Source organism: Panthera leo, chromosome A2 (genome assembly GCF_018350215.1).
Source record: "Panthera leo isolate Ple1 chromosome A2, P.leo_Ple1_pat1.1, whole genome shotgun sequence".
NCBI lineage: Eukaryota > Metazoa > Chordata > Mammalia > Carnivora > Felidae > Panthera > Panthera leo.
The window spans coordinates 154,135,144-154,161,279 of NC_056680.1; the positions used below are offsets into that span (position 1 = coordinate 154,135,144).

Genomic DNA, 26,136 nt, shown 5'->3' on the forward strand with positions numbered 1-26,136 from the left:
TTTTTCTTTTCATAAAAGCCAAGTGAATATAACAACAGCATTATTTTAAAGATTAGAGCTTCTTATTCACAAACGTCAAATGTGAAAGTCACAGAATTTTAGCAGAATTGGCAGATGTGTTGCTAGGTTGAGCGATTGGTTCGGAAATAATGACTGAAGAATGCTGTCATTAGAGGGGAGTAGGCACGTCAGTGCAATGATCAGAAGCAGCCTACATGGGAGCATTTCACCCTGATCTTATGTGTAGGATTATATAAATACTGCAGTGTTGGCATTTGAAGTCCTGTCCAGCACTGAGGTACAGTGGAGGGAATTAGGCTGGGATATAGGACTGGGGGTCCCGTGTTTACTTTGCTGCTGGTGTTGGGACCTGGGTACAATAGTCACCCCTGTGGTTCTTTTACTCGTTTCAAAAATGACAGATTGGACTAGATGGAATCTCAGGCCAATTCCAAGGCTAAGATTCTAATTGTTACATCAGTGATGGATATTCCATGGATTTTCACTCTATTGCTGTTACTAACAAAGACCTAATCTTCATTCAGTTGTGTTGGACGGAAAATTCCCCAAATAAGTGGCTTCCATAAAATAGAGGCTATTTTTCTTTATCATTAAAAAAAATAAATGAAAGTTTTGAGTTAGTAGTTCAGGGCTGATAAGACAGCACCGAGTATCACCAGGGATCTATGCTTCTAACTTCGCTGCCGTCTTCAGGACGTCTTCCAGGTGAATTTAAGGTTGCCTTGTGGATCAGGGTGGCTGCTGAAGCGCCAGCAATCATCATCATTTTAACAGGCCAGCAAGAGAGAGAAGTGGAGGAAAGGAAAAAGGCACTTGCCTCTCCTTTTTACAGACCTATTTATTTTGGAATAAGTTTAGATTTACAGAAAAGTTGCACAGAGTTCCCCTATATCCTCCATTCACCTTTTTCTAATGGTAACCTCATACATAACCATGGTACATTTATCAAAATCAAGAAGTTAACATTGGTACAATACTGTTAACCTAACTCTAGTCTTTGGGTTTTACCGGTTTCTAGAATAAGGCTCCTTTTTGGTCCCAGGATCCCATCCTGGGGACCACACTGCATTTAGTTGTCATGTTCCTCAGTCTCCTTTGGTCTAGGATGGTTTCTGTCTTGTTTTTCACCACTGCGACAGTTTTTAAGAATACGCGTCAGGTGTTTTGTAGAAAGCTCCCCAGCTGAGGCTTGTCTGATTATTTGTCAATGGTTAGACTGCAGTTTTGGGTTTGGGGGAAGAATCCACAGAGGGCGAAGTCGCTTTCTCATGGCATCGTATTAGAGTCCTTCGTCTCAGCGTGACTTGTTACTGGTGATGTTAGCCCTGATCGTTTGATTAAAGGGGCTCTGCCACGTCTCCACTGTCCAGTTACTCTTTCCCTTTCCAGGCTCTTTTTTGGTTAGAAGTTTCTAAATTCAAAACAAAACAAAAAGTTTCTAAATTCAGCTCACCCCCTAGGGAGGGGGAATTCAGGTTCGCCTCCCGGAGCCCCTTCCTTTCCCGGCGCGTTCCTGGAAGTCCCACACTTAGCCTCTGCTTCGACTGGCTGGAGTTGCGTACGGTGTAACTGATGTGAAGAGCTTTGGCTGGAATCCGCGGCCGGGTTCAAGTCCTAGCTGTGGCACTTCATGCACACTTTGAATTAGGCAAATTGCTTCTGTGTGTTGCAGTTTTTCCTCGGTTTAAAAAGGTGCTAATGACCGTACAGGCTCATAGGGTCGTCGTGAGGATTGAGTGAGCTTCTCCCACGTAAACGTGCTAAGGGTTGTGCCTTTGGTGGCACGTCGTTGGCCGTCAGCCTCGTTCTGTGGCCACACCTAGCTGTGAGCGAGGCTGGGAAATGTAGTCCTCTTCCCAGGAAGCAACACACGTAGCTAAAAACGGGGGCGCTGAGTCCAAGGAAGAGAAGGGGAGCTGGATGTTCAGAGACCGCCAGCAGTGCCCGCCATGATCACTGTGCCCCAGATGTGGATGGCGAGGCCTACGGGAGGTGGGGCAGGGATGGGAGCATCCTTCGCCTTACAGCGCCTCCCTCGGAAAGGGTCCAAGGTGTTCTTGAGGTAGTCACTGTGGGCCCTGGGAGAGTGAGAAACAGATTGCAGCCCGAAGGGAGCTAAGCGGTCATCAGGAGTTCTGGGTCCTGCTGGGTTTACGTTATCGCTGGGGGAGAATTCGTCTCCTCGCCGTGTTGGTTTCCTAGCAAGGACGCCTGGTGAGCGGTTCACACTCCGCCCATGCTGATAGAAGCCACGATGCATCCATTTGAGAGTGTTTGATACGTTTGCTTTCTTAACCATGCACTTACTTGATCGTCCAGAAGGAAGAGATGGATGGGCTAGAAGGCTTTACAAAGTTCAGAGCCACACCACAACTCCCTTGTTGGCAGCGGGGTAAGAAGGAGCATCCTTGGGGATGAGGAGGGCTGACCTGCAGAGGAGCCTCGGGAATCACCCCAGAACCCGCCCCAGTGCCATCTTGCATGTCTCAGGTGCTCCTTCAGAGCCCAGGAACTGAGGCCTGGGTCACCGCCAAGCCTTGCCTTTGGGTTTCCAGGTTTGCAAGGAGGACACGGACAGGAAGGGTGAGGAGTGGCTCTGCCGTTGCTCCTGGGATCTAAAGACTAACCACGGCTGTAACCCTGCATGGTGCGTCTGCTGCGTCACCTCCTGGAGTTTGGTCCCTGCGGGTGGCTTTGGATAGGCGTTCCCTCCCCTTATTTGTTCTTGTCAGGGTCCTGGCAACCGTTTCCTTCCAGGCTATTGTTAACTCTGCCAGATTCCTGCTTTTTGTATTTTTTTATTTTAAATATTTTTATTTTCAAGTGATCTCTACACCTAGCGTGGGGCTCACACTCACAGCCCCTGGGATCAAGAGTCCCACGCTCTACGGACTGAGCCAGCCAGACGCCCTTCATATTTTGTTTAGAGAATGATCGTGTTAGAAGTCCTATCTGGAGCTTGCTGTGTGGCTGAGAGTTAGTCCTTTAACCTCTCTGGGCTCCGGTCTCGTCCGTCAAATGATGATGTTGACTGACCGTATGTGATTGAAGATCCCCTCCAGCAGAAACTGCTCTGGGCTTCTTGATCTGACCTGAGGGAACTCATTGCTGGACACATTGTCCAGAGTTGCCCACCAGCATCCTGTCCTTCAGCGCGGGGCTTAAGAAATGACCTCTTGGCCCATGCAAACCTGAGGAACGCCAAGGTGTCCCTCGGTGTCATTGGTTTCTCTGCACGACTCCCGGGCAGCTCCAGCGCGGGGCGCCCCATGTGCCCCGTCTCCGCCACGTGCAGCCTCACAAAGTAGGCACGGCGAGGGTGTGTAAATGGCATTGTTCTGCCAGTTCAACGGCTCCTTGCTCTGGTCAGGTCTTATTAGGAATGACAGCTCTGAAGCAGATTTGTGCCTTTAATCACCTTGCCACATACAGGGGCCTGGATCTGTGTCACCGACGTCCCTTGCGCTCTTTCATCCCTTTGATCAGAGAAGGTGCCTGATGCGCCATCTCACAACGGGCTTCCTTCCAATCCCTTAAACCGAACACATTTTGCAAAATGCTCCCGCCCGTGCTGTCCCCAAATGCATAATTAGTGAATAGAATGGAACTATCTTCCAGATTCTGAGGCGGCTACCTCTGTGAGGCCCCTGTAAAAAGAATTCAGCCCCGGCAGGTGGTGTCTGGGGCCCCTCCCCCTGGGCAGCATCCTGGAGGCCGGTTTGGCTGTGGTCTGAGAGCTCCTTCCCATCGTTCACTCGGGGAACGTAGGTCAGCACTCCACCATATCGTTGCCTATACAGTTCTGTGAAAATCCCCTAATCTTCTCCCTTCCTTGTCCCTTTCCTGCTCTCACGTGTTCCCACACTTAGAATGCCCGCGGCCGGGCTTTTATATAGCACTTTACAGCTTGTGTTCTGTTTCTCATGTGTATTTTCAGAACTTGCCTGATTTTCACCACATCCCTTTGAACTGGCCAAGATGGAGACCAGAAACCCGGCTTCCAGGGAGGTTAGGTGATTTGCTTAAGCTGGTGGAGATGGACCGCACCCCAAGCTGGGTCTTCGGTCCCTTCTGATCCAGGACCTCTGACATTTCTTGCTTTTGACTTGGTGTCATTTCATGGACTTCTGGCTGCAAGTTATTCTCCCGGTGACTGAATTTAATGCACACTTTACCTCCTCTCTTTCCACGGGTGAGCTCTGCCTTCGAGAAGGTTCTTCTCTTTGGAGAACTGCACGCAAAGCTCGTCTTTACTTGTGTATCTGGAGAATGCAATTTGTGGAATTCTATCAAAGATGCAAACTTGAGAAATTTCAATCAGGCAGGCTCTTCCCCAGATTTTGCTCTCATCTTCTCTTTTAACAAACGGTTCCTCCTGGATATTTTCTTGAACCTCTAATTCATCTAATTAATATCTAGGCACATGGCTTTTGAGGCGATAAAGGCTCTTACTGATCAAACGGTCCCAGTCTCAGGAGAGAATCATCGACGTGTTTGTTTGTAACATTCCTCCGATATTTATTGAAGTCTGGTCATGCCCAGAAAACTCTGGGGATACAAAGATGAAAAAGATATTGGTTCTGGTCTCAAACCCACAAAGATTACCGGGGCTGTTAGGCACTTGAGAGATTCTAGTGCAATTTCCCTCATCTTATTTTTAAAGTGTTTACACGTATGCTGGTAATGTTTAGTGATATTTGCACAACTCTGAATTAAAGAAAAACATTTCACCCACGATCCTGCCACACCCCCAAATCAAGCTGTTTTTAATAATTTGTGTTCTACTTTTTGTCCATGTAAGTACCGTCCATCGATTTTTCTTCAATATTATACAGATGTTGTTCCATATTGCCGTGTAGGCTTTTGATTTGCTTATCACGTGTAGGTTTGTGTACCTAGGCTTTACCTTTGGATACTTAGGTTTCCACATTTTTGCCATTGTAGAGCCTCAGTTGACAATTTTTTTTTTTTTTTTGCGAATAACTTGACAATTCCCTTGGGTTTTTTCATTAGGCTCTATTTCTTGCAGTAGGATTGCCGGGCCAAAGATGGAATATTCTCTTGGTCCTTGGGAGGTACTGTCCTCTTGTTATTCGCGCGGTTCTGTTAACGCTATCATCAACAAAGTGTGAGTTAGTTTTCTTGAGGAGAATTCCCCCCGGATGGAGTCCTTTGTATTCTAACAAATAATTCTTGGAATCCCTTGCAGTGACTGTCTTACGGCTGACTGAACCTTGTTTCCTTCATTGCAGTTCTCCTTTGTGATGTGGTCAGTGACAAAGAGCATGGGTGTGTGACTTAACCTGAAGCCTTGCGTTGTTGATGAAACCTGGAGCCTTCCGTTGTTCATCTGCGGAGTGGAGGTCATCAGTTGTCTCTGAGTTGTGAAGGATCAAATAGTATAATTGGTGGAATTTTATTACCAGGGAGGTAATAAGCCAGGGAGGACCTCGTGGGGTTGGGGGCAGACGTGTGCAAACCGAGAAGGGTTTGGAAATGCCGCAGACAGAACTAATTCCAGACCAGTCCCTGTCAGTCAGGCCTTCGTTTAAGAGCTGTCTTCCCCTTACTAGCCCTACCGTTGTGGGTCCTGTACTGAGCGCCAGACTCCTGGGTGCTGCTCCTTTCCTGAAGGATGACTGGGACACTGGAGCAGATGCTGGGGGTGGTGATGGGGTGGGGTACACCTGCCATGCGTGGGAAAGTCGGCGCTCCTCTGTCACAGTCCTGTGCCTTGTTGCTTTTCAGTTCCCTCTGATTGCTTGCTCTGCACCACATGAGCGGATCAGTAGTTTTTTTGTTTTTTGTTTTTTTTCTTAATGTTTATTTTTGAGAGAGCGTGAGCAGGGGAGGGGCAGAGAAGGAGGGAGACAGAGGACCCAAGCAGGCTCTGAGCTGTCAGCACAGAGCCTGATGCACGGCTCGAACTCATGAACCATGAGATCATGACCTGAGCTGAAGTCACTCACTCAGCTGACTGAGCCATCCCGATGCCCCAGTGGATCAGTAGTTATTACCTGCAATTACCAAACTACACATACACCCAAATATAAAATAAATACTTGATGTAAAACCCTTCTTTCAATCCTCCACGTTACTCTTCACTCCTTAATGTAGATCTAGTGTCTATTTACACATAGTGAATATTTTAGAGTTTTTGCTGTGTGACAGACACTATTCTAACTGCTTTCCATGCCTTCTTTTATCCACATAACAATGCTGTGATGTAGGTACTAATGTTAAATTTATTTTCCTGTTTGGGAAAGAGTCTGGGAGCTCAAATAGCCCTCAATTAAGGTCCCTTAGTTGCTAAGTGTTAGAGCTAGGACTAGAAGTCAGGTATGCATGTATGTATGTATGTATGTATGCATTTATATTATTTATTTTGAAAGAGACCAAGTGAGAGCGGGGGGAGGGGCAGAGAGAGAGAGAGAGAGAGGGAGAATCTCCAGCATGTTCCGTGCTGTCAGCACAGAGCCCAACATGGGGCTCAAACTCACAAAGCTGAGATCATGACCTGAGCCGAGATCAAGAGTTGGATGCTCAATTGACTGAGCCACCCAAGCACCCTGAAAACTCGGGTCTTTAAAAACACTCTGCTCAGGGGCACCTGGGTGGCTTAGTCTGTTGAGGGTCTGACTCTTGGTTTTGGCTTGGGTCACGATCCCAGGATCATGAGATCGAGACCTGAGTCAGGCTCCATGCTGAGTGTGGAGCCTGCTTATGATCCCCTCCCTCCTCTCCCTCCCTCCCTCCCCTCCCTCCCTCCCTCCCTCCCTCCTCTCCCTCCCTCCCTCCCTCCTCTCCCTCCCTCCCTCCCTCCCTCCTCTCCCTCCCTCCCTCCTCTCCCTCCCTCCCTCCTCTCCCTCCCTCCCTCCCTCCTCTCCCTCCTCTCCCTCCCTCCCTCCCTCCCTCCCTCCCCTCCCTCCCTCCTCTTCCTCCCTCCTCTCCCTCCCTCCCCTCCCTCCCTCCTCTCCCTCCCTCCCCTCCCTCCCTCCTCTCCCTCCCTCCCTCCTGTCCCTCCCTCCTGTCCCTCCCTCCTCTCCCCTCCCTCCCTCCCCTCCCTCCCTCCTCTCCCTCCCTCCCCTCCCTCCCTCCCCTCCCTCCTCTCCCTCCCTCCCTCCCTCTCTCTCTCTCTCCCTCCCTCTCTCTCTCTCTCCCTCCCTCTCTCTCTCCCTCCCTCTCTCTCTCCCTCCCTCTCTCTCTCCCTCCCTCCCTCTCTCTCTCCCTCCCTCTCTCTCTCCCTCCCTCTCTCTCTCCCTCCCTCTCTCTCTCCCTCCCTCTCTCTCTCCCCTTCTCTCTCTCTCCCTCCCTCCCTTTGCACTCCTTCACCACTCAAGTGTTCTCTCTCTCTCTCTCTCTCTCTCTCAAAAAAAGAGTAATAATAAAAAACCATTTTGCTCATGGGTGTTTCTGGGTTGTGTCTTGGCCAGACCCACACCCATGACTGATTCTGGATCCGGGTGCACGGGCACCCTTGCTGGCCTCAGTCTCCCTTGCGATCCTTCCGGGGGATGCTTGCATGTCCTATACACAAGGGGGGTGGTGGGGTGTCACAGGGGGAGAGCCAGCGAAGGGGACAGTGTCTCAGATGGGGTGGTGTGTAGAGGGTTAACAGTAGAATAGGCCTTGTGAGCATGTGTGAGTGTGGGCCAGGACTGTGTGCCTGCAACTGTTGCTGGAGTCTGCGCGTTCATTTTCAGCAAATATTTGTTGAGTACCTACTGTGTGCTGGTGCTGGAAGGATTGCCACCATTTGTCGTGCACTTGCTGTGCTCCAGGCACTATAGTGGGTGCCTTAGGCACATTTCCACTGTTCCTCCTGGTAATGCTTATGTTACATATTGCTCTCATAGGGAAACTGAGGCACATAGAGGTTAAATTATTTGGTCAGAGTTGCACAGGTGGAGTGGAAGCATGATTTCCGCTCCCGGGACAGTGAGCGTGAAATAATGTATTTCATAGTTGCTTTTCATTTCGGTGACTCATTCATTCATTCACAAATCTTTCCTGAGAGCCTGAGAGGTGCCAGCCACACTACAAGGCACTGGATTAAAGAGTGAAACCCTGACTAGCTGCTGCCAGAGAGACTATTAATAGCATTACATAGAAAGTTCCAGACTCCTTTTACCCTGCCCTGATGAGGGTGTCAGGAATGCCCAACCCAGCACCCAGGGGAGAAGCAGGTTTGGTCGCAGGGTCTCGTTGGCAGTAGCCAGTGAGGACCCTGCTACCTCCGGGCAGCACAGGATGCAACCCAGAGGACGACCTGAGCAGATCGAACAGGGGCAGATGAGGACAGAAGCAATGACAGCCATGTCGGCTGAGGGAGGAGGAGTTCACGATCAGACGTTGAGGGTGTACGGCTTCCAGTTTGCTCTACATAATTACATGTAAATTCTATCCCAAAGCAAAGATAGTCATTTTCAATTAATTCTTTTGTTCTCCTCATTAGATCCTAGTTAAAACACTCCTTGAGGTATTCTTACAGGAGGAGACCTGCATAAATTGTGTGTGTGTGTGTGTGTGTGTGTGTGTGTGTGTGTGTGTGTGTGTGTGAGTGAGAGAGAGAGAGAGAGAGAGAGAGAGAGAGAGAGAGAGAGGTAAATCCTGTAAGGTGGACTATAAGTAAGCTCCTTGAAGGCAAGAACCACGTCATATATGAATCTGTTCCCAGTGCCCGGCACCATGCATGACAAGGAGTAGATACTCAATAAATGTATTGTTTCCTTCTTGAACTGGACAGATACTGTGCAAAGTGTTATGGAAACAGAACAGAACCAATCACTGCTTGACCACCCCCTACCCAAACCTTTTCCCCTGGGTATTTGGGAAAGGCTCCATTGAGGAGGGATAGTTGAGTCAGATCTTCCAGAATGGACTGTGGTCATGGCTGAGGATGTGGGGATATGGAAGAAGACAGCCTATCTCATGGGAAAATTATAACCCCAACAACCTGCAAATCTAATTTGAGGCTGCATGACAATGACTTAGGCCTGGAATCTTTTTCTCTCCCCTGAATGTCAACCCCAGTCAATCCACAATGGTTGCCTGAATTTGTGTTGAGGGAAGGATTTGGAGGTGCCCTACTGACGTTGTTTGGTGGCCGTGCTTGCCGTGGTGTGGGAGGGGTGCTGGCGGTATTTGTATCACAATTTGGCCATCCCCATTTTAGGTCTCTGGGCTTCTAAAGAAGACCCTTAGTCCTTCCTTTTGTCTCATCCCAATCGCTAAGGGGAGGCAGGTTCATGGTTCATGGCACCAGCTCCACAAGGGCAGGGACCGTGCAGGTGAGAGAACTGGTTCTTTACTTTTTCATCTGGGTTCTCCATCAAAAAATTTCTTAGGAGGCTGAAGCTGCAGGCTTCATAGGCTTTGAAGAGATTCTAGGGGAGCTGCTCTCTTTAGAAACTCATCAACGAGGAATTCTGCATCTGGGAGGACTCAGAAACAAATATTTTCATGCTCTCCACTTTGTTATAACGCCTAATCGTTTCTTCTAAAGTTGTTGAGGTATGAACTGAACTAAAAAGGTTAAATTTCTAGATCACTTAAGCTTTAAGCTAAAACTTAAACATAGTGTCAAACAATCCTATCAGAAATAACTTGAATTGATGGTGAGGCTTTCTTCCTTCTCAAAGGGCTCACTCCTACCCGTCATTAAGATATAGCTGGTGATATTCTGTTATCCTAAGGTCAGGTGTTGTTCATTGCTGTGATGCAGTTGTGTCCCCAAAGGTCATCGGGGTGCTTGCCCCTCACTAAATGGTTCCAGGTTGCTCTGACTTTTGAGATCTTTGGTCTTGATTTTGTTTTCCTGTGTCCTATCTTGACACCAGAGGACCACCTCATGGCTGCTGTCAGTTGTCTGCTCTTAGGACTTTTCGTTTTATAATTTTCTGTGGCCTCCAAAGTCCCATAATTAAGCCTATTGGCTTTTGTCTAAAGGAAGCAGCACCAGGCCTGAACGAAGGCCTTGAGGGACTTTTATTCCAATGAATACAGAACATGTGCTTCGTGTGTGTGTGTGTGTGTGTGTGTGTGTGTGTGTGTGTGTGTGTGTGTGTGTGTTTGGGCTTGTCCCGGAGACTCGTCTTACTTCCTTTTGGGTTCTCAGCTGGCTTTTCCTTGTCAACGAGGCTGTGTAAGTGAGCAGGTAAATGAGGTGTAACTGTGCTTAAGAGATTTGCTGATTTTACTCAAACTTAACACCATTGGTCTAGAGCATAAGACTCCAGGCTGGAGAGCTCAGGATCTGCATATACTTGGTAGAATTTGCTTCACTGTGCAGAAACTTGGAAAGGAAGTGCTCTCCTGCAGCCTAGCTCCCATTAAAGAATTTACTTTCTTGGATCAAGAGTTGTATCAAGGTCCGATATTATAAAAGTTAATAACCCACCCTGAAGGGTTAATGCCAATTTAGGCAAAGTGGTGGAGGAATTTGCCAGAAGGAAACCTTTTTGAAAAAAGGCATTTTGATTAATTAAACTTTTTGTTTCATTTTGGGAGACAGAGGGTCAGGAAAGGTTTTCTGATAAAAAGTCATCATTTGAAATGGTTCGTAGTATTAGTAGCTGGCAAGTCCTTTACCGTGGACACAATGTACTGCTGCTTAATATGCAATGTCACTCGCAGCTAATCCCTTTATTGATTTTTTTTTTTCCCTCTGAATTTGCTGACAGCAGAAGATTAGGTCTAGAGAAATAGTTGCAGTTCAGGTTCTATTTGACAATATTTAGAATTTAAAGTGACCTTTAACAAAGAAAAGGCTGCATGGAGTGGGATTTAAGTGGTTCAGGACAGGGTGCTATTAAGGGCAAGGTAGAAGGGAATGCATTTTTAATGCCAGTGTCAGGGCAGGCCATCCTGGGCAAGTGTCCTTTGTCCTTAGGGCCACGTGAGACACCAGTGCCAGGCTGATCCTTGGCTTTGCTGCAAAGGAGATGAAGTTTGACTTTGTCCTGTTCAGTCTTTTTTTTTTTTTTAAATTAAAGTTTATTTATTTATTTATTTTGAGAGAGTGTGAGCAGGGGAGGGGCAGGGAGAGAGAATCCCAAGCTGCTCAACACTGTCAGCAGGGAGCCTGATGAGGGGCTCGAACCCACGAACCGTGAGATCATGACCCAAGGTGAAATCAGGAGTCGGACGCCCAACCAACTGAGCCATCCAGGTGCCCTGTGCTGTTCTGTCCTGAATGTACGGTACTCTCCCTTCCTTAACCCTCTCCCACAGTCCCTTTTTCTCTCTTGGCCTCATTGGTGTTGTCCACAGCTCTCCCTTGTGTAGTCCTCCCGGGCTGCACACCTGCACGGCACCGTGCTCCCGCACCACCTCCTACCTCCACCCACTTTTAAGAGGAAAGCGATCTGATTAGGATGTCAATAGTCTGTGGTCCTTAACTGTCCGTGAATTTAAGCCTTTGAAACAATAGGGGCCTTTATTCCTTTGAGCTTATTAACAGGTCAAATGGTGGAGGGAGAGAATTGGTAGATGTGGTTTAACAAAATAAGAATCTAAATAAAATACAAATACATATATGCAAAAGCATGACATTCATTCCAGCCTTGTCCTCAACTCTGCACTCTGCTTCTGAGGTCACCCTCTCTTCTTTCCCTTAGTCACGTTCAGGGGGACAAATTTCATACCCCATTGGTAGTTTTACTGTGTCAATCTGAGCTTGCGTTAGACTTGGTCATATTTTAGGTGTTATTTCACTGGGGTATATTCAAATCCAAGGGATGGGTACTATTTGAAGTATTCTCCTTTTACTTTTCAGCATCACCTGGCAGAGGATGGTGACGTCTGCATTAATTCCTGAATTGCATAGTTCCTAGTTGTTTGACTTGTCACCTAATTCCTCTGGTCCTTAGTTTCCTTATCTGAAATGAGAAATGTCACCAGATATCTCTAACATCACTTCCAATTGTAAAATTACAGGTTTTATTGTGCCCTGCCCTCTGTTGCTTCTCAGTCTCCTTCCAGAAGGCTCTGAGTGAGGAAATTCCACCACCATTCGTCTACCCACCATCCAGCTCTCACGTGCTGTGCAATAGTGAGGTGTACAGGGTAGGATGATGAGCGTTCAAAGGCTTCGGAAGGCGTGGTCCTCTTCCCAGGGAGTTTATATATTTGTTTTAGAGACAAAATGAGATGTATGTGTGTCTGACCTCTGGCTGTTTTATACAAGTTTGTATCATCACAGCAATGTGCTCATAAACATATCTTTACACGTATGGTTAGACTGTAAGCCCTTTGAGGCCTTAATACTATAGTAAGTTCTTGACACATGTGTGTTGAAGTTCATGATAAAGTATGTGCAGTGGGAATGTGTAATCTTGGGGGCCACCAGTGTAGAGAGATGACCACAGAAGGGTCTTCTTCAAATCTACAGTGACTGTGAGTTCAGGTTCACAGCCAGGAGCTGGTAGCAGGAGCCACGGCCATGTGTTCCCTTCCTCTGTCACTGGTTCTTGAGTCTGGTCCTTGAATGCTTAAGGACCATGCTAAATGGTACCTGTCATTTCCTAAAACTCTTGACAATTCTCCCTCCCTGGGCGGTGAGCCTTTCCATGATCCACCATCCCCTTTCCTAGAATGCTGGTGTTTCCGGCTGCCCAACTAGGAGGTTCATCTCGACCCAAAGTGTCCTGCTTCCAGGGTCTACCCACCAGCTTAGACCCCTTGCCTCACCAGCAACATTGATATTTGGACCTTGTGATTCTTGTTCAGAGCTAGACTTGGAGTTGGCTAGTTCTTCTCACCCAGGCCTATTTCGAATTGCACACTGTTCCCTATTAGCTTACATCTGAGGTCCTCATGCCTTGAAGCTGGACCTGCAAGAATTAAAATATTGGGAAAAATTAGGGCTTAGGAATTTTGGGGTTCTGGAAATTCAGAAGTCTGTCTTGGGCATCAGGAGCGACTCAAGCCTGCTATGCATTGGCCTCAAGACACCACGATTGAGAAGACCTTCATAATTAAGGACACATTCTTTGAAGCCAAGAATGTTTTTGGACTCTTCTTTTTGGATTTCAGTCCAATTGTAGGTCATGGGCTCTCTGGAATCACACAAGGGAAAAGAAGTGGGTCACCTGGCTGGAAAGAGTTAGTGGGAGAAACTGAGAGATGGGATGATGTAGATGCTGGCATTGACTGGTCTGCTTGGTGTTTATCAAGACCTGGAAGTGAATCATTGAAGCAATACTGTTGTCCTAGAGGTTATGGAAGTCTTGCATTTTGTCACGTATTTGGAGCCTTTTATTGGAAAATTACATGTGTGTGAGTGAATGAGTTGTACCTTAACTGGCCAAAGTTTCTCCTCATCAAAACCATGTTGACTCTAAGTCCCACAAATTCTAAGTCCGGGGGTATAAGAGCTGTGTCCTTGCTGGCCTCTTCACAGACTTCAGATCTTCCAGCAGCGTGGGCTCAGTGAACCAAGGATGGTAGAAAACTGTTCTTGACCTTTGGCACCTTCATAGCTCACTCTCTCCCTGCCGTCAACATGCTTCCTCCCAAATTCCTTTGCTTTGCCCTTCGTTATCCGAAATGCAAATGGGACTAACTTGGTAGACAGTCAGAAGTAGTGCTTTAAGTCAAAACTTTTCATTCTTTCAACAGGCCTGGGATTGGAGTTCTTTGTGTTATGCTCAACCAATGGTTCTTTGCTAGGCATTAGATGTGTAGAGAAGTGTCATTTTCTGATTTCAAATCATTTGGAAGCACCTATTTATATCGTAACCTATATATATAACCTAACTGAGCCAAATAGATCTCTATGTTTACTAATGCGACATTTCCTTAGACTTGATTTCCAGCTTGCTTTTTCCTCCTCCTCTTTCCTGCCCCCCCTTCCCAAATCACACTGTAAACTGTTGAGGCTGTATTAACTTTCTCCCCCAGCATCCAGTGCAGTGTCTGATACCTAATCACATGAGTAACATACCATATATATATGTATGTATATATACATATATATATATATACATACACATATACATATATACATACATATATATGTATATATACATATATATACATATATACATATATACATACATATATATGTATATACACACACATATATATGTATATATACACACATATATATGTATATATATACACACATATATATGTGTACATATACATACATATATATACATATATATGCACACACACATGTATATGTATACACACACACATATATATGTATATATATGACATGGATATATATGATAACGTGGATAATTGGGAACATTGATGATTCTGATGTTTGATAACCAAGAGCATTTTCCTGGCAATGGCATGTTCTAAGCTGAGGGTTGTGGGTGTGTCCAAATGCTGGCCCCCTCACTGCACAAAGTAGCCAGCTTTGGCCTCTGAAAAGGAACCTCACCTTCAGACATGGCGTCAGCCTCCAGCTGGATGGTCCTCCCAGCTGGGATCCTCTCCCTAATGCCTTTTTGGAAGGTCTTTCCTTCACTTGGAGGGTTTTAGCCAAAGGGGAGAGATTTTTTATGGTTTTCCTGGGGGAGTATCCCGCAAGGTCTGCTCCAGAACAGCACAGACTGTTAGCCACCAGTAACGAGAAGGGCAGTTTGTTGGGACACAGGTCATAGAGTGAGATTCCGAAGAGCATATCTCCTGCATTGTGTTGCACGGCGTTTTGCACAGTTGTTCAGTAAGTGTTGACTGAATTGTACCTGGTTCGGTTGTTCTGATTCTCACCATCTTTCTTCCCCTCCTGTTGTTCTTTAGGGATTCTCTGGTTCCTCCTATTGGGTTTAGGAAGTTCACAGGGGTGTCTCATGTATGTTTCTAAATGTTGTTTCTTGGCTACTTGGTGGGCTCTGACTTTCCTTCAGAATGTGTCAAGATCTGTCTTCTCTGACAGTGACACCTGCCCATCGGCCTCTTCTGCTCCCCTGCTAGGGTCTCTTGCTTGTCTCTATGTCTGATGTGGGGGAATGCCTGCTCTTCTGGTCTGTTCTAGATTTGGGCTGGTCCAGCTTGCTGCCACACTCTGACTTCCCAGGAGCCTGGCGCTTGTAATTTCATCAGAAAGGGAAGGATTGCTCCCTCCGTTTCGTGGGTCACCCACCCATGCTGCCTTGTATGGGGGAGGGTAATGTCTTATGGAGATTTTTGGCAAGTGGCACTTCCATTTGTTTTGTTACACCTCTCTCCCCTGGGGCTCTGGCATGAATCCCTGGGGCCAGGAGCCGAGGGACTTGAGCAACACATCCTACTGCGTTTGGAGTCACTCTTCCCTCATTCTCATCCATTGTCCTGGGACCAGTCTCTGCACAGTGACTTTGTCTCAGGATGGATATTTTCTCCGTCTACTTGGTCTTTGGTGCATATGAACTAATGGGAGGCCCAGAGAGGGAAAGCAATAGGTAATCCTAGGACTAGACTGCAGATACTCTGAATTCCACTCAGCACCTCTTGCTCTGAGCTGCGGCTGCCCTACTGACCCTCCAGACGTGCCCAGACATGTCTAAAGCCCCAGGCAGTCATGGCTTAGGCTTGTGATGGTACTTTGAGTGCTTTTTCTGGGGAGTGTGTATTTAGCATCTCATTCAGAGCCTTGCACAGAGCAGGGCTTCATAGATAGCCTTAATTATAATATTCATATGGACTTTGGTTCTTGATCTGTTTCTTAGAATTCTTTCCTTCTGAAATTTCAATTTCTTGAAACCTTTTGATGCCTAATAACATGGTCTTTCCTGCCCACTGTGACTTGCTACCATAAAAAAAGAAAAACAGGGTTGAGGGGGTATGTGTGTGTTGGGGTGAGGAGAGAAAGCTGTTATCGAGGAGTCAAGGTGACAGGTTGAGTTCATGGTCAAAGAGTCAAGGTGTAATGGGTAGGAAAGCAGAGTTCATCCTAAGGGTCCAGGTAGGTAGCCAAGAGCCAGGAGGGTGGTACCAAAAGCAGTGGTCTAGAGAAGGAGCTGGGTTTTGGAAACTGGATGCCTTTTCAAGGTCGCAGGAGTTTTTTAGGTGGACTGGCTTGGCTTCCAGGAACGCACAAAGATGACTCAAGTAGAGGGGTTCTTGAGAAGATACACCTCAGATGGGAAGGGGAAGAACTGGGACAGTCCAGGTCTTACCCTCCCTCTCGAGGTCTCTGCTTGCTCACCTCTTTTCCCCAGCTTCCCCACTGCCTGTCTCCCTCCTAACTTTACCCCGCCTTTTATTTTATTTATTCTGGTTTCCTCGGCACCAGCTTGATCTCATGGCACCCTTTCAACTCCTGCCGCATTCTTTCAATGCTTCTGGTGTCCTTTTCGGTTGAGGGAGGATTCCATTGGCTCAGTTCAGGATCTTGTGCTGGGCCCTTGTCACTGGTGGGTGTGGCCCCGGGATCAGCTGGTGCCCGGCAGAGGGTCATGTGGTTCAGCACACGCTCTTTTGAGCAGCAGGGACGATAAGCGAAGCTTCTCTTAGAAGGCGGGGCTCCAAGAAAGGATTTCTCTGGGTTCTTGGAGGTACAGCTGAGAGAACTGTCACAAAGGTGGTCTCCTGATTCCGTGGGGCAGGGAGTAGCCTCACTAGGGGCTGCCGAATGCGGGCTGCGCTCACTTCAGGGCTCCTGCCTCTGTGGCGTTGTTGAGGAGTCAATGATGATCACGCACGTGGAAGCATCACGAGTCCCCTTGGATAGCACAGAGCCCTTCTCTTCTACATGCACTTCTTTGATGTTTTAAAAATGACTCTTAATACATGAATTCATGTAGTTTCTGTGTTGTGTGTAATAGCCAAATCCATGTTCACCTTCATGCACCTGAACTCCTTAGGTCTTCACAATATCCCTGTGAGGGAGAAGGGATCTGGCTGGCATTTTAGGTATGCGGTAACTGAGTCAGGGCCAAGTTGAGAGGCTTTGGTCTGGGCGTTCTGACTTCCATTCCCGCCCCTCTTTACTCATGCGTCATACATCTGTATGCAGAGCATTGTACGTCCCTAGGTGTTACGAGGAGATAAAAAAGAAATAAGCTTACATTCTAGTTAGGATAAGCTGCAAACAACATCCATTAAGACCGTCATTTGAGAGCTGATTGCTGTGTGCTGGTGATTGTGACCTTGAAGTACTCACACAAGAGGACACACAAAAATTACAGTCTGCCTCGAAAGTCTGGGATGCGCTGTGGATTGAAGATAAGCCGAGAGAGAATCAAGGTCACGTACTTGTCCAAACCGGGCAACCCTGCAAACAGCCAAGGTTATTTGTTGGTAGTACTGAGCCGGAAGGTGTCTCTGGATCCTGCTCGAGGAGCTCCAGGGCTGGGTGGCCTGATGGGGAATTAATTGACGAGGGATCTGAAGCCCAAACTGAGGAGGTGGCTGTATCCTTGGGAAGAAGAGAGAGGAGGCTGCACAACTATGGAGGTCCGTGCCGAAGCGGTGGTGCATCTTCTAACAGTTTGCAGAGGGCTTCACGACAGGTTTTCTGAGCTGTTTTATTGTAACCAGAAGGAACCTCCGGTGACAGGAGAGGATCCCTCACTGCAGTGTACTGGAATGTAGCCGAGGGGGAGACATGAAGAGCTGTTTCCAGGAGGAAGGCTCTGACAGGTTGGCCACTAGAGGCACAAGAGGGAAGTCAGAGCTCTCCCAGGTAGGGGGAGGGGGCACCCATGGGGGCAGCCACTGACACCATAAGCAGGTACGCAGAGCAATAGGAACTTAGGGGCAGGCTGTATACCGCTGGGTCAGTGCATGGAGGTCTGGCAGCCAGTGGCCGAGCCTCCAGAGGCTCACGTAGGGCCAGGAATCAGCCATCCATCCCAGCCAGGGGGAAGGCAGAGCCCTCAGCTTGGCCATCCCCACAAACCTTAGTCCTGGGAACATAAGGCAGGACTGGTGTGCAAGGTCAAGACCGAGTCAGTGGTGGGAGTGTGGTGCTTGACCGGAGCCTGGGTTTAGAGAGGGGCGGCCCAAGTTGTGGGGAGGGGAGGGTTCTGAGTGCTGAGAACTGTAAGGTGTCCGCCGAGCCCTGTACAGCTCAGGGTGCTGAGCCCTGTACAGCTTTGATGTGGAAGCCAGGAGGGTGGGGTGCAGAATCTGGGGTTCAGAGAGCCAAAGTGACGGACTCAAGACCATTCTTGGCCAGGCTGACGTGGTGCTGGATTTTCTTCATCTTTTACCTTGTTTTGTTTGGAACATTGTAGTGGACTTTTTTGTATAGTGATACATGCACATTGTGATTCATCATCTTAAAAATATCAAAGGATCTACAAGGAACATTTTTTCCCCTTTAATTTCTCTGATCATCCAATCCCCCTTCCACAGACAACCGATATTATTAGTTTCCTTCCAGAGATGTTTTATGTGTGTTCAAGCATATGCCTATATATCTATTTATCATTTTTCCCCACTTCTTAAATAAACGTGGTGTATTTTGCATGCTGCTCTGCACCTTGCTTATTTCCACTTAATTTATCCCATAAGGCTTTCCATATCAGTTTATAATGAGTTGTCTTTTTAAAAATGCTGTATTGCCTTCTATTGTGTGGATATACCATAACTTATTTAGCCAGTCTCCTTCTGATGGAAATTTAGGTTGCTCTTGTAAGCAAAGTGGCAAATGAATAACCTTGTACGTATGTCATTTCACACCTGTGAGGCTGCGTCTCCCAGATAAATGACTAAAAGTGGAATTTCTGGGTCAAATCGAGCCTTTGTAATTTTTAGAGATATTGTTTGTATTTTATAATTTATAATATTGTATTTGTATTTTATATTGTTGTATAATTTTAGAGATATTTGTTTGTAATTTTTAGAGATATTGATGAATTGCCCTTTCGAGAGGTTGTACAAATTTACAAAATTTACACTCCAAGAGCAACTCACAAGTGTGTCTGCCTCCCTGCCCCTCACCACACAGTGTGTTATCAAACCTGGGGACCTTTGCCAGAATAGTTGTTGAAAATGCCATCTCAGTGCAGGTTTAATATATTGTTCTCTCTCTTTGAGTACTCTTGAGCATATTTGCATATTTTAAGGTCCATGAGCTATCTGTTCACCTTTTGTTTATTTTAAAATTGGATTGTTGGTCTTTTTCTTAGTAATTTTTAGGTGCTTTTCATATATGAGGGAGATCAGTGCTTTGTGATTTTTTTCCTAGTCCTTTGTTATTTGAATTGCAAATATTTCTTTTTTTTTAATTAAAATTTTTTTAATGTTTCGTTTTGAGAGAGACAGAGTGTGAGTGGGGGAGGAGCACAGAGAGAAGGAGACAGAATCCGAAGCATGCTCCAGGCTTTGAGCTGTCAGCACAGAGGCTGACGCGGGGCTCATACGCACGAGACGCGAGATCATGACCTGAGCCAAAGTCGGACGCTTAACCTGCTGAGCCACCCAGGTGCCTTCTTTGTCTCTTGATTTTGCTTATGGTGGTTTTTATTGCGCAGAAATTTTGTATTTTTATGTAGGCCAGCTTCTCAGTAATTTCTCTCAGGGATTTTGTGTCATAGTTGTAAAGGATTTCTCCCTCTATGGCTACAGAAGAGTTTTCTTACAGTTTCTTCTAGTACTTTGATGACTTAACTTTTTTTTCCAAACAAATATTTCATCTCCTTGGGAATTATCCTGGTTTAAGGTATAAAAGTATGTCTTCAGTTTAATTTTTACCCAGGTTTTGAATCCCATTTATAAATAAACCATCTTTTTCCTACTGACTTGAGATGACACCATACTCTGTTAAGGACTGAACTGAATCATTCTAAAGTTCCTGTGTTGAAGCCCTATCCTCCAGTGTGACTAATTTGGAGATAGGGGCTTCAGGAAGTAATGTTAAATGAGGCCATAAGGCTGAGGCCCTGCCTGGATAGAGCTGGTGCTCTAAGATCCCAGTCCCTCCCTCCTCTACCTTCCTCTCTGTGCGCCACAGAGAAAAGGCCATGTGATGATAGAGCGAGGCAGCTAGGAGGCGATGTATCCTCAGAAAACAGCCCAGGCACCTTGATCTTGGGCTTTGTTTCCAGATTGGGAGAAAATAAATGTTATTTAAGCCACCTGTCCATGGTGTTTTGTCCTGGAAGCCCGAGCTGGCTAATCCATACCAAATAGTCAACGCCTATGTGTTTTAGGCTGACCCTGGGTTTTCTGAATTCTGGTCCAGTTCTCCTACCACATCACATTGCCCACCGACTAGGCAACAAGGAAAGAGTTGGGGCTTCTAAATCATGGAGAGACTGAGGGACATGCTGGGAAAAGTTTGTGGAGAGCAGGTAGTAGGGAGGGACTGAGAGCAGCTGAGACGTTAGAGAGACTGGAGACAGCTGTCAGGGTGTAGGGCTGGGGTGGGGGAGTTGGGGAGCCATAGGTGACCCAGCCCGGTGAGGGAGAGATTGCAGTGGCTGGCCCAGTAGAAAGAAGGAAGCACCGAGACAGATATCCTGGGAGCAAAGGGGATGGGGGAGGGGGCGGAAGGCTGCTGCGACCTGGGCAGGAGACAGGAGAGAATGGGGGCTGTGTGGTGTTCTTCATTTCCAGGTGTCTATCTCACTGTCTTAGTGGTTCAGTTTCCATGTACTTCTGATGGCCTCATACCTGCCATCAAACCCTCCAACTCCTTAGAGTCTCCCTCTGTTCCCCAAAACATGGCTATGATGCGTACTTGGCGCTCTAACTCCCTGGGGTGGAGTCTTATTATTTATCTTGATCTAGAAAATCTTAATGTATTCCGTCTTCTTTAAGCAAGAAAAACATAAGTGAATAGAAATTTCTCCAGTAATAGCTGCCTGTTCCCTCTTTTAACCATTCTGTTCCCACCTTGCTCCCTGGCTCCCCTGCCCCTCTGCCCCTCCAATGACTTGGGTTTGTCCTGACTTCCTCCCCCTCTAGCCTCTACTTTGTTTTTCATTTTTTTTTGGGAAAGAGAGAGAGAGAGAGAGAGAGAGAGAGAGAGAAAGCTAGTGAGCCCGAGAGAGGGAAGAGTAGGGGAGGGGGAGGGAGCCTTAAGCAGGCTCCATACCCAGCACGGACCTGGATACGGGGCCCCATCTCATGACTGTGAGATCGTGGCCTGAGCCGAAATCAAGAGTTGGACACCGACTGAGCCACCCAGGCGCCCCTCCAGCCCTTCCTGTGGAGTGCTCCTGCTCTTAGCTCTGCTTTCTAGATGCTGGGTTCCCTTCTGAAAGCCACCTTGCCAGGCTGGTGCTGCACCAGTTCTGTTTCATTGCAGTGATTGGAGTGGTTCCCTGAGGCCTTGCACAACTACGTAAGAGATGGCTGTCTGTCTGTCTTCTCTCACTCTGCTTCTGTGTGCTGGCTGCTGATTTCAGTGAAGCCCCGAGTGCAAACCCCGAGGGGCCCAGGAGCAACGTTCATTGTACTTAGGGAGGCGTTGGGCAGCCTCTCAAGGAGTGGGTTACTCCATTAGGATGATTTGCTCTTCTCAGCTCCCTCATTTTGGATTCCTGGGATCCCAGAGGGCATCCACTCACCACCTCTTTGCTCCTATGCCCTGAAAGTACGGCTGCCATGCAGCAGAGGTCCTAGCCCCACATGTAGGGAGAGCGATGCTGCACCTGTCCCTGCAGGAGCAGGTCAAATCCAAGGGGCCAGGAAGCCAGTGTAGACGAGGAGGGCTCCACATGTGTCCTCCTAGTCCATGCCTCTAGCCGTACTCTGTACTCTGGCTGCATACTGATGCCTGGACAACCAGGACAGCCCCTGCCTGAGTTCTCCACTCGGTACTCTGGCATCAACCCAAACGATCGCCTGTGGGACTCCACCAAGCTCTGGCTCTGGACTAGTTTGCTCCCGTTGAGTCAACCGTGGGTTCGTTGGGCGCTGGCAGGCCCCACGCTACCCCTTCCCCCCCATGTTCTACATCCCACCAAGCTGAAGAACATGGTCCTCTTCCTTTCCCCAGCATTCCCTGGTGTCCTCAGCCATCCATGACCTTCCCTCCCTCCGCCAGCACCGGGTGGTGTTCACCGTGTGCTGTATCCTTTGTGCTTTCCTGGGTCTCCGTCTCATTTGTCCTGTTGGCATCCATCCGCGGGGCCAGCACCTGCGTGCGCTAGGGGAGGTGAATGGGATGCACAGGTGATTAGTGAGATGCTCCTGGGAGGAGATCAGCAGGAGGTGAGCGGCCCGGCCCCCCAGGAGGGTCTCTTGCCATTAAAACTTGGATGATGTGTCTTTGATTTTTGTTAAGGGAATGGGTGGATTTCTTCTTGAATATGATTGTATTCTTTCTTAGTGGATCCCAGAAGACAATATTTTGTGGGAGAAAAAACTTAAAATACAAAAAGAGAAGGTACAGTAGGTGGAACTCTACAGTTCTGTTTTTTCACTCAGCGTTATATTTTGGGGACTGTTTCTGTCTCAGTATACACGGTTCTAGGTTATTCATTTATTATTTTTTTTAACGTTTGTTTATTTGTGAGACAGAGAAACAATGTGAGTGGGTTAGGGGCAGAGAGAGAGGGAGACACAGAATCCGAAGCAGGCTCCAGGCTCTGAGCTGTCAGCACAGAGCCCAACGTGGGGATCGAACTCACGAACTGTGAGATCATGACCTGAGCTGAAGTCGGATGCTCAACCGACTGAGCCACCCAGGCGCCCCTAGGTTATTCATTTAAACTATCATAGAATATCCTATCCTGTGAATATAGCCACACTTGTCTCCTACTTGATGGACCTTCAGTGCCATACGGAGCATCCTTTGGGACCTCTCCTTCTTGGCACATGTGCAGGAGTTTGTCTGGGGGGTGGGGCATGATTTGGGGCCACTGGACATCAACATCACCAGTTCACTTGATTTGGTCAAGTGTTTGTAACAATTCACACTCCCATCAACCGGTCGAAAGCTTCTTTCCCCCCGACTCTTTACCAAACATTGATATTCTCTGACTCAGGTTTTTCTCTTTTGATTGGGTGGTGGAATGGGGGGCAGCATTTCCAGGAAGTTTAAAAGAAAAATTCCACCTTGGCTTTGACCCACGATCATCAGGTTCTGGCTAGGGGACACTAAGTGGTGCTATCCTCATGGGTCAGAGGCTTGTCCCACATGGCGACTTGTCTGGTTATGGGTGTTCAGACTGTACTTGGTGCTGTGTAGTCAGAGTGATGTTTCTTTTGTCGTGGAAGTGAGGATCTCACAGACGCGGGGTGTAGACGGGTTGGAGAAGGTCACTGGTGTAACCAGGGTTAGAGTGGCTGGATGTGGGAGGCGGTGGTGTCGGTCCTTGAGGCAGGAGCAGGGTGGTAGGATGTGGCCAGGGTCGGAGCCTGCGGGGAGAGCCCTGAGCTGGGGTTGGGGTGGGGGCGGAGGGCATGCCAGAGCTGGCTGAGGAAGCACACCAGGCAGGAAGGAGACGGGCCGCGGGCAGCCTGTCTCCTAGGATGTGCGTTTCTTTTTGCCAAAGCATGCCAGATAGGTGCTCACTGCATGTCTTAAAAAACCTACCTGGCATCTGACACATATAACAAATCTTCATCTTACATGGATATCGTATGGCTGAAGATATAATAATAACCATTATGGAGAGTTTCCATTGTAGCAGGTGTTAAGTGCTTTTCCTGTATTACTTCACTGAATTCTCACAGTACTCTCGAGGGGGTAGATATTTGTATCCTATCCCTTTAAGTGGAGGCACAGCGGGCTTCATTAATTTGGCCACGACCATACACCAGAGAGTGTCAAAGCTAAGATTTAACCCCAGGCAAGCTGGCTCCAGGGCCCAGGCTCTCAACCACAATAGTGCTGATGGACACAGCACAGAAGAGTAATTCACTATTCATATTTTCATACTTGGGTTTGAGTTTTATTTCAACGAATGAGTCAGGCTAAGTTAACACTTCTTTATTCTAGCCAAGCCATTTAGCTTAAAGGAGAAAATGGTCAATTTTGTAAAATAGAGGGGCTCCCGGATGGTTCACTTGGTTAAGCATCTAACTTCGGCTCAGGTCCTGATCTCAGGGTTTGTGAGTTCAAGTCTGGCGTCAGGCTCTGTGCTGACAGCTCAGAACCTGGAGCCTGCTTTCGATTCTGTGTCTCCCTCTCTCTCTGCCCCTCCCCTGCTTTGCACTCTGTGTGTGTCTCCCTCAAAAATAAGCATTAGAAAAACTAAAATGTATAAAAAGATATTTTGGTAAAATAGAGATGTGAAGAAAAACATAATTTATTGGGGCCTTCTACTTTGTTTCTGTAATCTTTAGTTTCCATTCAGTTTTTAGCTAAGGCACACAGCAGGTTGAAGACTGAAATAATCATCTGGGTTTGGTTTCTCATCTACAACCCAGCTTCCTCCATTCTTGCCCCAAATACACATATGCTCACACACGGATACCCGGGGACGGACACACACACACACACACACACACACACACACACAGTTTCTCGGAATTAACTGGTAAAGAAAATCAGGATTATATAACTCCCTTTTCAGACGAAAACTGGAAAACTCTGTAATCAGGATTTTTTTCCCCCTAGCTGAAATCAAACCTTCATTTAGCTGTTTAAAAACATCTGGGCAGCTGTCTGAATTTTTTTTTCTTTCTTTTTTTTTTTTTTTAACTGGTTCAGCTTGTTGGAAATGACTGGCCTTTTGCCTTCCAGAGATGCACACTGAGGGTTGCAGACCCACCTTCAAAAAAGCTACCCAAAGTCTCTGTCCATGTATCGGATCTTGGACCCCACCTCCGAGCAGCAGTGGCAAAGTAGAGCCATTTGTGCTGTGGCATCTGCAATTTTGGTGACTCATGAACGATCATCTTTTCTCTGAAGGAGCAGGAATGAAGAATTTGCAACCAGTTTATCTTCTCGCTGTCCCTCCCCTTTAGGACAACTGCCTCATGCTGGATCCTTAATTTAAAGAAAATGGATGTTTCCCTCTGGCCTGAAAGCTGGGAATTCTTATCAAAAGTGACATTAAAAAAGTGCCAGACTGGCCTCCTCCCTCTCGCCTGCCCATCCTTCATCACTCCTGCCCGTCTCCATCACTGTCTCCCCATCTCAAGAGCTGTCTCCACTTCCTGGGTCCCTGGAGAGAAAGCATGAGCTCATTGTTCTCCAGTGAAAAACCAGACTTGGTCTCCTTCTCGCCTCGTTTGTCTGTCACAGCCTGGTGATTGATGGTCCTTCCAGCAGCCGAAACTGCCTGGGGAAGCCGATGCCTCCTTCACTGGGTGTCTGCACCCTGTGGGGAGGGGTATGGGGAGGGCAATGAAGGCTTGGGGCTCTGAACTTTCCAGAAGGTTATTAGGGCTGTGATGGGAATAAGGGAACGGGTTATTTACTACACCCTCAGTGGTGATTTAAAGCCATACCTCACCTTCTCCTCCTCTCTCAGGCAGCTGGTTTCAAGCTGGAAAATACATGAGCACATGGAGAAAAGCCGCAGCCAGACCTTACCGGGAAGACAGGTGGTGTGGGGCAAGCCCAACAACGCCTCGTTCTTTATTTCCTTTGGTGAGGGAGTTACTGTGTAATGACATTTTAAAAATACCATGTCAAAAACCTGCTGAAAGATTCAGAACTGTCTCCTTTTCTGGGGGAAAAGGCACTCAGAACCCAGGAATGTGGAAATTAGGATAAAGAAAGTAGATCGTACCAAAGATGAGGTGAACTTTATTCATTAAAAATTTTTTTTAATGTTTATTTTTGAGAGAGAGACAGAGTGCGATGGGGGGAGGGGTGCAGAGAGAGGGAGACACAGAATCCGAGGCAGGCTCCAGGCTCTGAGCTGTCAGCACAGAGTCTGGTGTGGGGCTGGAACTCATGAACCCCATAACGATGATGACCTGAGCCGAAGTCGGACGCTTAACTGAGCCACGCAGGCGCCCCAGAGACGAGGTGACCCTTAGCACAGGAGATCGTGACGCGTTCGGTGCTATTTAGATGTTGGTCAAGGAGGACAGCCACTCGATAAAGTAACCAACAGGGGCTGGTGAGTGAATGGAGGTGCGGGCAGAGAAATGGAACTGTGCTCGGTGGGGTGACTGGGGACACAGATCTCGGTTGTGATGTGAGGCACGCGGCAGTCACCCAGCAGGGAGGCCTCCGTTCTAGTTCCTAATTGGAGTGTTGAGTGCCAGACGATGACGGACACGGGAGGCGCTTTCTCCATCCAGTGGGGCCATCCTGTTGGA

The 26,136-nt window shown here is 47.5% G+C and overlaps 1 protein-coding gene and 1 long non-coding RNA gene across 2 annotated transcripts in view; both read left to right on the plus strand.

Moving 5' to 3' along the window:
- Nucleotides 1–26,136, plus strand: part of TMEM178B (transmembrane protein 178B) — a 358,912-nt gene that overhangs the window by 80,125 nt on the left and 252,651 nt on the right. The gene's annotated exons all lie outside the window — the stretch shown is intronic.
- LOC122212721 lies at nt 542–24,940 on the plus strand. The gene is made up of 2 exons (XR_006199265.1): nt 542–726; nt 24,605–24,940. It is a non-coding gene; the product is annotated as an uncharacterized LOC122212721 (long non-coding RNA).